General features: G+C 39.0%; 1 long non-coding RNA gene across 1 annotated transcript in view; it reads right to left on the bottom strand.

Moving 5' to 3' along the window:
- LOC130458225 (uncharacterized) overlaps window positions 1–12,275 on the bottom strand; it is an 89,026-nt gene that overhangs the window by 30,499 nt on the left and 46,252 nt on the right. The gene's annotated exons all lie outside the window — the stretch shown is intronic.

Here is a 12,275-nt window from a genome sequence, read left to right as displayed (position 1 = left end):
AGCTCACAGCCTAATGGAGTCAAAAATATGGAAATAGTTATATACAAATAAGCTACAGACAGGATGCTGTAAGTAATGAGCAGGAGTACAATTAAGGGACATCCAAGAAGGATTGATTCCTATAGGTGGGATTTTAAAGAGTAGATAGAGACGATGGACATAGACATAGAAAAATAGATGATTAGAGAGAAAGAGAGAGAGAGAGATGGGTAGATGGATAGATGGATGGATGGATAGATGGATAAAATACTGATTATTATTAATACTATTAGTATAAATTTATTGATGATCATAACATTGTTAATATAAATGAAAGATTAGCAGTAATAACTGTGCTATTATTAATACTTTAAATTATTAATTATACTATTGATCATTATTTTAATATTCAGATTCTGAACTCCTAGAGAACAAGGACTGTCATCATTATCATCATCATACCTAGTATTTATATAGCTCCTATTATATGGCCAGGAACTGTGCTAAGAACTTTACAAATATTATTTCATTTTACCTTCACAACAACACTAAGGGATGTTGTTTTTTCCCATTGAAGAAAACGAAGCAAATAGAAATAAAGTTACTTGCATAGGGTTGCCTACCTGGTAAGTATCTGAGGACAAGTTTAAACTCAGATCTTCCTTTTTCTGCCGCCTATCTTTTGCTTTCTTTGAATCTCCTCTACCTAGGCTAGTTCCTGGACCATAGTATACTTAATAAATGCTAATCAACTGACTGATTAGAGAGAAAGATTGAATTAGAAGTAGAAACAGAGAAAGAGACAGGCTGACATATGAGGTCATCTAGCATCTCCAACTCTAGCCAAAAAGTCAATCATGGACAGCAAAATTCTACAGGCAGTAAAACTGACAAGTTTCTGGGGATAAAACAAAAACTTTCTATCTTGTGCTCCACGAAGAAACATAGATTTGAATTTGGAAGGTAGTCCAATCCTGCCATTTTATAGCACATGGAACTGATTCTCAGAGAAGTAAGCCACTTGCCAAGGTCACAGATGTAGGTACATGTCAGAGATCATTTTATTTTTTTAAATTTTATTTAATAAGGTGATTTAGAATATTTTTCCATGTTTACAAGACTCATGTTCTTTCCCTCCCCTCCATCCTCCAGCACAATTCCACTGGGTTTAACATGTCATTGATCAAGACCTATTTCCATATTATTGATATTTGCATTAGGATGACCATTAGAGTCTATGTCCCCAGTCATATCCCCATTGACCCATGTGATTAAGCAGTTGTTTTTCTTCTGTGTTTCTACTCCCACAGTTCTTTCTCTGGATGTCAATATTGTTCTTTCTCATAAATCCCTCCAAATTGTCCTGGGTCATTGCATTGCTGCTAGTAGAAAAGTCCATTACATTTGATTGTACTACAGTGTACCAGTCTCTGTGTATAAGGTCCTCCTGGTTCTGCTCCTCTCACTCTGCATCAATTCCTGGAGGTTGTTTCAGTCTCCATGGAATTCCTCCACTTTATTATTCCTTTTTGCACAATAGTATTCCATCACCAACATATACCACAATTTATTCAGCCATTCCCCAATTGAAGGGCATCCCCTCATTTTCCAATTTTTGCCACCACAAAGAGTGCAGTTATGAATATTCTTGTACAAGTCTTTTTCCTTATTATCTCTTTGGGGTACAAACCCAACAGTGCTATGGCTGGATCAAAGGGCAGACAGTCTTTTAGTGTCCTGTCAGAGATCATTTTAAAGAGTCCTCAGACTCTAAACCAAGCCCTTCCCATAGCACCACACTCTCTTTAGAAGAACTAGTTACTATTTTGAGCAGGAAGAAACAGCCTGCCTAAAGTTCTGACAAAATATCAAATCAACTCAAAAGTTATCCAAAATGCAGTCACTGTCCTTTACATTCATTCATAATGCAAATCAGCATTGGTTCATGAGTACTGAAAGCAATTAGTTTGGGGATGGAGAAATCAGACTTCAGGAGATTTATATACATATATGCATATGTATATACACACATGCATGTATGTATACATAGATATATATGCACATGTGTATGTATGTAGAGAGAGAAAAGGAGTTCCCATTCAGTCCTTTTTCAGTTGCATTCAGTTCTTTGTGACCCCATTTGGGGTTTTCTTGGCAAAGACAGTGGAGAGGGTTGCCATTCCTTCCCTGGTTCATTTGACAGATGAGGAAACTGAGGTCATCAGAGATGAGTGACTTGCCAATGGTTGCAGCTGCTAAGTCTATGAGGCCAGATTTGAATTCAGGTCTTACTGACTCCATGTCCGGTGCTTTATCCATTTCATCATCTAGCTGCCTGTGTATGTGTCTATAGAAATAATATATAATATATTTATATATAACACAATATATTAATATGTAGTATATTATCACTTAATATAATATTATAATATACAATGGTCCCTTACCTATGGTGGGAGTGATGTTCCAGAGACCCCTGCCATAGGTGAAAATTTGTTAAGTAATGGGAGAGCAAACAGACCAGTGCTATAGTCACTGAGCCAATCAGTGCCCAGGATACTGTATAATTAGAATTTGCTCCCCAGGGCTCTAAATCCCAGCACCCCACTTTTGTTCTCATGTTAATTACGTCCCTACATTTTGGAGATAAAGTTTATGTGTGGCTCCGCCTCTCTCTCTTCTCCCTGATCACAGTGGGAAAGCGTGCTTTATGCCAGGCAGGAGAGTCTACACATGTGGGTTTATTTTTTGTTAGATAATTAGGTTTGAATTTCTATTTCTTTTGGTTTTATTTTCTTTCTACTTCAAGTGATTATTAATAAACTTTATAAAATACAATACTTGGAGTTATTGGATATTAATTTAAATCTCACAATACAGAACACAGCACTGTGGTTGGTCTCTTTTCATTACATCAGCCAATAGTGTGTCATGTATAATCTCATGTTGGCAAATTTGCGCAAGCAGTAGTGGCATACTGCATTTCCATTGTGGACAGTATTCTTCCACAAAATCCCACGATATCATGAAAACTCTGCAATACAGAATTAGATTTTTAAAAAAACGAGGTACACCGAAGCTAGGATAAATGAACTGCAATATAGCAAGGGATGACTGTATTAACATATACTATATATTTATTTCTATAGACAGATAGACAAAGAGAGAAAGAGAGAGAGACACAGATAGATGATAGGTAGATGGATGGACAGAGACAGGTAGTCAGATAGACAGACATAGACAGGCAGACAGACAGACAGAAAGACAGATAGATGATAGAGAGACAGACAGAGACAGATAGATAGACAGGCAGGCAGACAGATACATAGACAGGCAAACAGAGATAGAGACAGATAGCTGATAGAGAAACAAACAGGAAGACAGAGACAGATAGACAGATAGATGGTAGATAGATAGGCAGACAGAGACAGGCAGACAGACAGATAGATAGACAATTAGATCGACATAGATACATGTAATTTTAAATGTGAAACTGTGATGCCCACACTGGTATTTGATTTCTTTTGGCACTTGATAGTTTGGGAGATGCCAATCTAAAAAAAGGAAAAAGAAAAAGACTAGAGATCAGCAAACCCGAGTGGGGCAGACACTCCATCTAACCGGAGACTCAGAATTTCCTTTCTAGGGTTCATCAGTACAAATGGTCAGGCACTTGTTTAAAAAAAAAAAGGTGTACAGGATAATAGTGATGATCAAGAAATCAGATTTGGTGGGGGGGGGGGGGGGGGTTGGAAGAGGAAATAAGATACTAAAACATGTAAATGTGAGGGAAATTATAAACAGCATAAAGCCTCTCTCCCTTAGGGAACAGCTGTGTATGCTAATCCCTCCAGGACTCCTCCCTTTGGAGCTCCCTTCCTTCCTTCCTCCGTCCTTCTCTAATAGCTCCCTTGTTCCTGCTGGACAAAACTAGCCCTTTGTGGCTGCTCTCAGAACAACATTAAAAACAGGAATAGGGAAATTGTAAACAGGAGGCTTTTGGCCTACAGGCTAAGACACACACAGGCCTCTGAGGCCTACTTCATGCTAAGCAAAGAAACAGATCTTTGTTGCTAAAGGGATTAGGACTGCGGGATTTCTGAGGCGCTGCTGAAGCATTCAGCTGGCCTGAAGTAGGGGCTTTGTAAAGAGATACCTCCATTCTATATCTGTGAGCGGAAATCATTCATACTCTTTATACAATCTGGGTAATGCGATATTGTTGGACTGTTAAACAGCTCTGGTGAAGCAGGGCCCTATCTCCTTGAATGGTAAATTCTTCAGCAGCTAAATAGATGGTGGTATAATTACCTTCACTGACTTTTTTCCCCCCAAGAAAAAAAAAAAAGGCCTACCTTTAACCCTTAGCTAGAATAAGATAAAGCAGTTAATCACCCTCAAAACCTCAAGAATCGTACAAATCTGGCCAGAGATGACCTCTTGGGCCGCAATTCTCTCCTCTCGTCTTGGTTCTTGGTATTGGAGTGATCAAATAAGATCATCTCCGTGTCTTATCAGCTAACAGGTCTCCTCATCCCTGGGTCCCCTGTTACAGTGAACGAGAGTCTTAAAAACACTTTGTGTGTAATGGAAGGGGGGAAAGAACCGGCATCGCCTTGTGGCCACTTTCCTGTATCAGGGAGTGTATCTCCTACTCTGTCCCTCAGCCTTCGAGGATCCCTGGCTTCCTTCAAGGCACAGGGAAGGTGCCAGGCCTTTCCTGGGCCCTCTGGACCTGCTCTTCTGCCCTCCCTCAATGACAGTCTCTTCCTTTTGAAATTATTTTGAATGACTTTGTAGATGCCTTTTAAAGTAGGAATGATTATAGTATCTACTTCCCCAGAGTGCTGAGGGCTGCTAGGTGGCCCAGTGGATAGAGCACTGGGCTGGGGATTAAGAAGACTCATCTTCCCAAGTTCAAATCCAGCCTCAGACACTTCCTAGTTGGGTGATCCTGGGCAAGTCACTTCCTTATCTGTGAAATGAGCTGGAAATGGCACTCCAGCATTTGAAAACAACCAAAAAATACCCTTACCTTTCTGCCTTAGAATCAATACTGTACACTGGTTGCATCCCACTTTCATTCTCATGGTAGTTACATCCTTTCCTTTTGGAGATAAAGTTTGAGTGTGACCCTGCCTCTCTTTTCCCCTTATCATAGAAGATAATGGGGGTTAAGTGACTTGACCAGGGTCACCCAGCTAGGAAGTGTCTTGAGGCTAGATTTGAACCCAGAACCTTCCATCTTTAAGTCTGGCTCCCTATGCACTGAACTACTTAGCTGCCCCCAACTCTAGGATTTTTCTAAGAAAAAGCTAAATGGGATCACAAAGAGTCTGAAACAACTGAACAACAACTCAGGGTAGTTGTAAGGATCAAATGAGACAGTAATTATAAAATGCCTAACACATAGTAATCTCTGATGAAGTGTCAGCTATTATTTATTTTTATTTTCTTCATTATTACTTGCTCTATCTATAGATAAATAATAATAGATATAATAGTAGATAAAATAATAATAGAAAAATAGATTTAAAAATAACATTATTATTATTATTTGCTCATCTATAGATATGTGTCCCCTTCTTTCTATTAGCCATTAAGCTAATTCAGACCTTCATCTTGTATAATTGGAAATCTGTTACCCCCAGGAAATGTAGTTTTTAGGGTAACAGATTTCCAATTACCCAATCTCACCTTCTTTCCTTCCAGGTACCCAAGCTCACAAAATCCATCCTGTCTTGGATATGTTTTAGCTGTGTGACTCTGGGAAAGTCACTTCTTTGCTATCTGCCTCAGTTTCTTCATCTATAAAATAGAGATAATAATAGCACTTACTTCCCTTGGTTGTTATGAGGATCAAATGAGATACCTATAATATTTGCAAAGTGTTTTGAAAACCTTAAAGCACTATATTAATGCTTGTTATTATTATTGATATTATTACAGTTATCTTGGATTCCTCAATCCTATTTACCCCACTTAGCCAATCTGTTGTCATAGCTTGTCATTTCTCTTTACCACATCTCTCCTATATATTCTCTTCTCTCCATTCACAGAGTAACACCCCCTTGCACAGAAAAGTCTTCATTACCTCTCTGCCTGGACTTTGGCAACAGCTTAATTTGTCTCCTTACCTAGTCTCTCCCTCCTCCAAGCTCTTCTCCATCCACACATAGGAACAACCCTAAAGCCCAGGAGTGGTCCTGTCACCCTGCCCCACTTGATAAACTCTAGTGGCTCCCACTGACCAGTGGGATTAAGTAGAAATTCATTTATTTAGGATTTAAAGCTCTTACAATCTGTTCCCTTACAACCTTTTGCTAGGAATCAGGCAGACTGGGATTCAGATGCTGCCCCAGACACTTATGGCCCTAGGCAAGGCATTTGGCATCTCTATGGTTTATTTTCCTCATCTATAAAAGAGGAGAGTTGGACTCAATAGTCTCAAAGGTACTGGTTTAATCAATGATCCTGGTTGTGAGTTTCATGTACATGACTCCCTTCCCCATCTTCTCTGGTCCAGCCATCCCACCCTGGCCTCCAGGCTCCAGCTCATAAGGCTATCACTCACATTTCTTCTTTCTGTGCCTTTCTGCTGGGATTCTGTCCATCTTTGCCTCTGCCTGTTGGAATCTCCATCTTCCTTCCGGACTCAGCTCACCCTCTCCCACCTGCACGAGGTCTTTCTCAGCCTCCCTCCAAGATTACCTTTCATCGACTCGGTAGGTATCTTGTATGTATTTGTATACATGTTCTCTGCCCCATTAGAAAGTAAACTCTTGCTGCTCTTTTTGTGGTGGCAAACAATTGGAAACTAAAGGGATGTCCCTCAATTGGGGAATGGCTGAACAAACTGTGGTATAAGATGGTGATGGAATACTGTTGTGCTATTAGGAATGATGAACAGGATGATTCCAGAAAGAGCTGAAAAGACCTCCATGAACTGATGTAGAGTGAAATAAGCAGAACCAGGAGAGCATTGTACACAGTAACTGCAATATTGTGCGATGATCAAATGGAATAGACTTTGCTACCAATAGCAATACAACAATCCAGGACAATTCTGAGGGACTTATGATAAAAATAAAATTCTATTCACCTGCAGAGAAAGAACTGTGGGAGTAGGAATTGTATAGAAGAGTACAATTTTTCACTTGTTTTGGGCAGTTTGGGTTTTATAATATTATGCACTTACAAAATGAACAATATAGAAATGTTTTGCATTATAATACATGTATAACCCAGAATGAATTGCCTTGACAGCTCTGGGAGGTGGAGGGAAGGAGAGGAGACAATTTGGATCATATTACTTCAGAAAACTTATGTAGAAATGTATTACATGTAATTGGAAAAATATTAAGAAAAAATTTTTAAAAGAAAGTAAACTCCTTGAGGGCAGGAACTTTTTCCTTTTTCTTTGTATCCCTGGAACTTAGCATGGTATTTAGCACATGCATAGTATTTCATGAACTGAATGATTGATGTTTTCTCCTCCCTCCTACTAGAATGCAGACTCCTTGAGGAAAGGAAATTTTTTTGTCTTGATATTCCCAAAACCTAACAGAGTACCTTTCACACATTAAGCATTTAATAAATGTGTGATGAATTGAACAGGCAAATCCTAATTTTATGAACTGATTACTTTCCCCAAAGAGTCAAGAGCATCTAGACATCTTGGCTAGTATTAATTTTGTCTCCATTCTTTCCTTGGGGCAGCCAGAATCTTGGAGAAGCTAGGTGCTACAATGGATAGGGTACTAGTCTTAGAATTTGGAAGACTCATCTTCATGAGTTCAAATGCAGCTTCAGACATAATAGTTGAGTGACCCTGGGCAAGTCACTTGACCCTCTTCACCTCAATTCCTCATTTGTAAAATAAGCTGAAGGAGGAAATGGCAAACTACTCTCATATCTCTGCCAAGAAAACCTCAAAATAGAGTCACAAAAATTCAGACACAATCGAAAAACGATCACCACCATCTTTGGAACTAATTTGACCACTTTTGTACTCAAATTCTAAGTGAGGAAAGTATACAATTTAATTTTGATTCCAGGCTTTTTCGCTGGCCCCTTGCCTATCCACTATCAAGTCTTTGGTCCACAGCATCATGGTTCCTTCAGAGGAAAATGTTTGCAAAAACAATTTTCTATAATTAGAAAACATTTCACTGAGAATTCATTATTGAGGAAACTTCCTGCTATGGGGGTGGCAGACAAATTCCAAAGCACTAGATTCCCTTGAGGTTCAAGGTCTTGGTTAGAATACATAAAACCCTTGCTAGTTTAGGGCCTCAGTACTCCCAGGGGCTGCCTTTGCTCCAAGATCTTCTAAAAGCCTGGGAATAGCCCTGGGTGGTCTTGGTGCCTTACAATCCAGGGAGGGAACTCTGAGAGGCAGAACCTGCTGGATCAGGGAGTCTTCTCCAGCAGAGCTCTTACAGAACATTGATCTTCAACGCCCAATTTCAGACTAGTTTTCCACATGAGTCAAAGCATATATTTTTAGTTAAAAATGCATGCAATCACTTTTTTAGTTATCCATTTGAAATAAGAACAAGGCATAGGAGTGGTAGGTTGAAATTATAGAACATAATATAGCATATTAGGGCTTGAAAGCATCCAAAAAGGTGATCTAAATCATTTGAAAGAGAAGGAAACGTCTACAGATAATCTTTAGTTGTGATTGGATTTTTTTAATAATGTACTTCAACACCTTCTCCATCATTTTTTAAAAACAAGAGCTATGAGCCAAGTTACGTGAGTTTCATCTCTTCTGTAGTCTGTTCATACTATAGTGGATGGCTTCTGCGGAAAGCAGGAAGAGGGGAGGAAGCCAGGTGCTAGAGAGTTTTTAAAAAATAAATATTTTTTTAAATCATGCACTTGACAGTCATCAATAAACATGAACATTTCTATATATAAAGACTGAATAAAAAGAAGTTTCTGTATGAAATATAATCTTACCATATGTAGCTTGTTTTTAAAGAATACATTAATCTTTTTTTTTTAAACTCTCACCTTCCGTCTTAGAATCAATACTACATATTGGTTTCAAGGCAGATGAGTGGTAAGGGCTAGGCAATGAGGGTTAAGTGACTTGCCCAGGGTCACACAGATAGAAAGTGAATATAAATTAATCTTAACATTAATGCCAACATCACCCTTCTGAACTTCCCTCTATTCTCTTCAGTGTATTTTTTTCATTGATACTATTTTTTCTTTTCTTCTTACTCTGTTTGTTTGTATCACCATTAGTATCTTGTCTGGGGAACTTAGACACTTTATAATCATGCCCTGAAGGAGGTAAGACAACCAGAGGGGAAAACTTTTGCTAATAGTGTCCTATGGACAACCTATGGTGAAATGTGCCTCTGCGTGCATCCTCTACACCTGTAAAAATACAGTATTTTTATATTGACTATTCCTTGTCCCTTCTTCAACTTTTGTGTCTTTAAAATGAAAACAAGACAGAAGGGGGCTGAAGGCTATTAAGTTGCATTCAGCATTTCATCAGTGAATGATTTGTTAAACACAAGCACGCTTTAGTGGTTACAGACTATGGAATTCTCCTTCCTTGAAAAATTGGCCAAACACCCACAATTCTCTTATATTTGTGATGTGGTCCTGTAGGAACTGTTGGAGGGTAGGAACTAGAGATAAAAATAAAGATGGAGGAATGGACTAGGTGACTGCTGGGGGTCCCTTCCTATCCTGAGCTACTCTGATGCTGTCACATTAGCACTACAAAATGTTTGTAGAAGTCTTTTCTTCCCAAGAACCCTAGAGCTCAAACAAATGGTACACAAACTGTTTCCTGGGTATAACAGGTATAATGACCACATATTGTGTGATCTGACAACCACACATCTGTGTGACCATCAGTGAGAGCCCTGAGACCCATTGGGATCTTTTCAATTTATTTGGGCCCCTACCACTATCTGACCCAGGATAACAGGAAGCTTAGAAGAGATACGGAGCATCAAGGTAGAAAGATTTTAATCCCTCTTGGGCAAGGGTGCCAGAATACCATTGCCTCCTATAGAGTCACTTCCTTTCCATGAAATTGAAAACACACTCTCTCCTCTGGCAAAGGCTTCAGCCCCATGCAACCTGGGCTCCGAGGCTCTGGCATTCCTTTAATCAGTCTCCTGTCCCAGCATCTCTGCCTATCACTGCAGCAAGGACAAACTATTGCCCTTTCGTCTCTCCTTCCTTTGAAGTGAATTAAGACAGGATGTATTTGTTCTGGATGGGAAGCCTTTGCCAGAAAATAAACTACCTGAGCCTGACCCCTCCTGGCAGGCTGCCTGCCACCTGGACCTTCCTTGGGGCCTTCCAAACCTGCTGCAGTTGGCTCAGCTCCCACAAAAGATGGGCCTTAGAAAGGGCTCTAGAGACCCCCAATTTGTTACACGATCCAAGCCTTCCGGGAACTGGTGCTCCTGAGAGTGGTATTTCCAGCAGCTGCTTGCTGTGAGCGCTGCCACCCTGACCTTGGCTACCATGTCATGTCAACCTCCCTGGTGCTCAAGGGCAATGGAGGGGATGCTGGAACTAGTGGAGATGCCTACAATAAGAACTGTGCTCAGTCTCAGGCTCATGTGCATACGAGGGAAGTATGGATATTCTTTTGTTGCTGTTTAGATTTCTTTTTGTTTGTTTTTTTATTTTATTTTTAAATTTAGTTTTTTTTAATTTTGGTTACAAGATTCATGTTTTCTCCCTCCCCTCATCCCTCCTCCCTCCTAGAGTTGACAAGCAATTCCACCAGGCTGTACATATATATGTAAAATCACTCGAACCCATTTCCAATTTATTCATTTTTGTAAAAGAACAAACCTTTAAAACCCAAACCCCAAATCATATACCTATATAAACAAGTGATAAATCACATTTTCTTCTGGATTTCTACCCCCACAGTTCTTTCTCCAAAATGTGGATAGCATTGTTTCTCAAAAGTAAGTGAGGATATTCTTAAGAGATAATATAGAAAGAAGGGTATAGCATCCTGGGATCACAGCATCACTTTCTAGGATAAAATTACTCTGTAATTCCTCTAGTCCCTAACAGAAATCTTTGAAACATGGATCAAAAGCAGAACCTGGGGGACAGGGGACACTGGAGCCAGCTCCAACTGGCACTGAAGAGCCCATATCTCCATGTCCGACCTTCTATGAGCTGCCTAGCTGCCCAGACATCAGAGATTTTTTAATCCAGACATTCTGAAACTTTTAGGTCTCAGAACCTCTTTTTTTAATAGTCTTAAAAATTATTGTGAACTTCTCCAAAGAACTTTTATTTATGTGAATTATATCTATTGTGGAATATGTCTACCATATTAGAAATGTAAATGTCTTATTATTATGAAAATAATTTTGGCCTCATGGACCCCTGAAAGGGTCTTGGGAACCCTCAGAACAATAATTCAGTCCAGTCTCCACATTTTGAAATGAAAAACCAAGATCCAAAAAGATAAATTAGCAAGCCCAGGGTCACATGGTTAGAGCCAGACTTCAGGCCTGAGTCTCCCAACTCAAGTGCTGTATATTTTCTTTTTTTTTCCTTAATAACATCTTGTTTTTTCCCCAATTACATGTGAAACAATTTTTAACATTCATTTTTTAAAAATTTGAATTCTAAACTCTCTCATCCTTCCTTCCCTGAGACAGCAACAATTTGATCTGGATGTTACATATGCAATCATGTAAGGCATATTTCCATATTAGTCATTTTGTAGGAGAGATCTCAAATTAAAAAAAAGAAGAAATGAAGTGAAACATAGTATGCTTTAGTTTGCATTCAGACTCCATCAGTTCTTTCTTTGAAAGCAGATGGCATTTTTCATCATGAGTCTCTGGGATTGTCTTGGATCACTGCATTGCTGAGAGTAATGTTACTTCACAGTTGTTCATAAAAAATATTGCTGTCACTATATGCAATGCTCTTCTGGTTCTACTCACTTCACTTTGCATCAGTTTGTATATCTTTCTAGATTTTTCTAAAATCATCCTGCTTGTCATTTCTTATAGCATTCCATCACAATAATATGCCACAATGTGTTCCACCATTCCCCAATTAATGGACAACCTCCCAATTTCCAAGTCTTTGATACCACAAAAAGAGCTGCAATAAATATTTTTTGTACAAATAGGTCCTTTTCCCTTTTAAAAAAATCTCTTTGGGATATAGAACTAGTAATGGTATTGATGGATCAAAGGTTATAAACCATTTTAGAGTCCTTTGAGCATAGTTCCAAATTGCTCTCCAGAATGATTGGATCAGATTGCAACTCT

The sequence above is a fragment of the Monodelphis domestica genome, chromosome 1 (genome assembly GCF_027887165.1).
Source record: "Monodelphis domestica isolate mMonDom1 chromosome 1, mMonDom1.pri, whole genome shotgun sequence".
Classification (NCBI taxonomy): domain Eukaryota; kingdom Metazoa; phylum Chordata; class Mammalia; order Didelphimorphia; family Didelphidae; genus Monodelphis; species Monodelphis domestica.
This window is presented reverse-complemented; position numbering and strand designations above follow the sequence as displayed.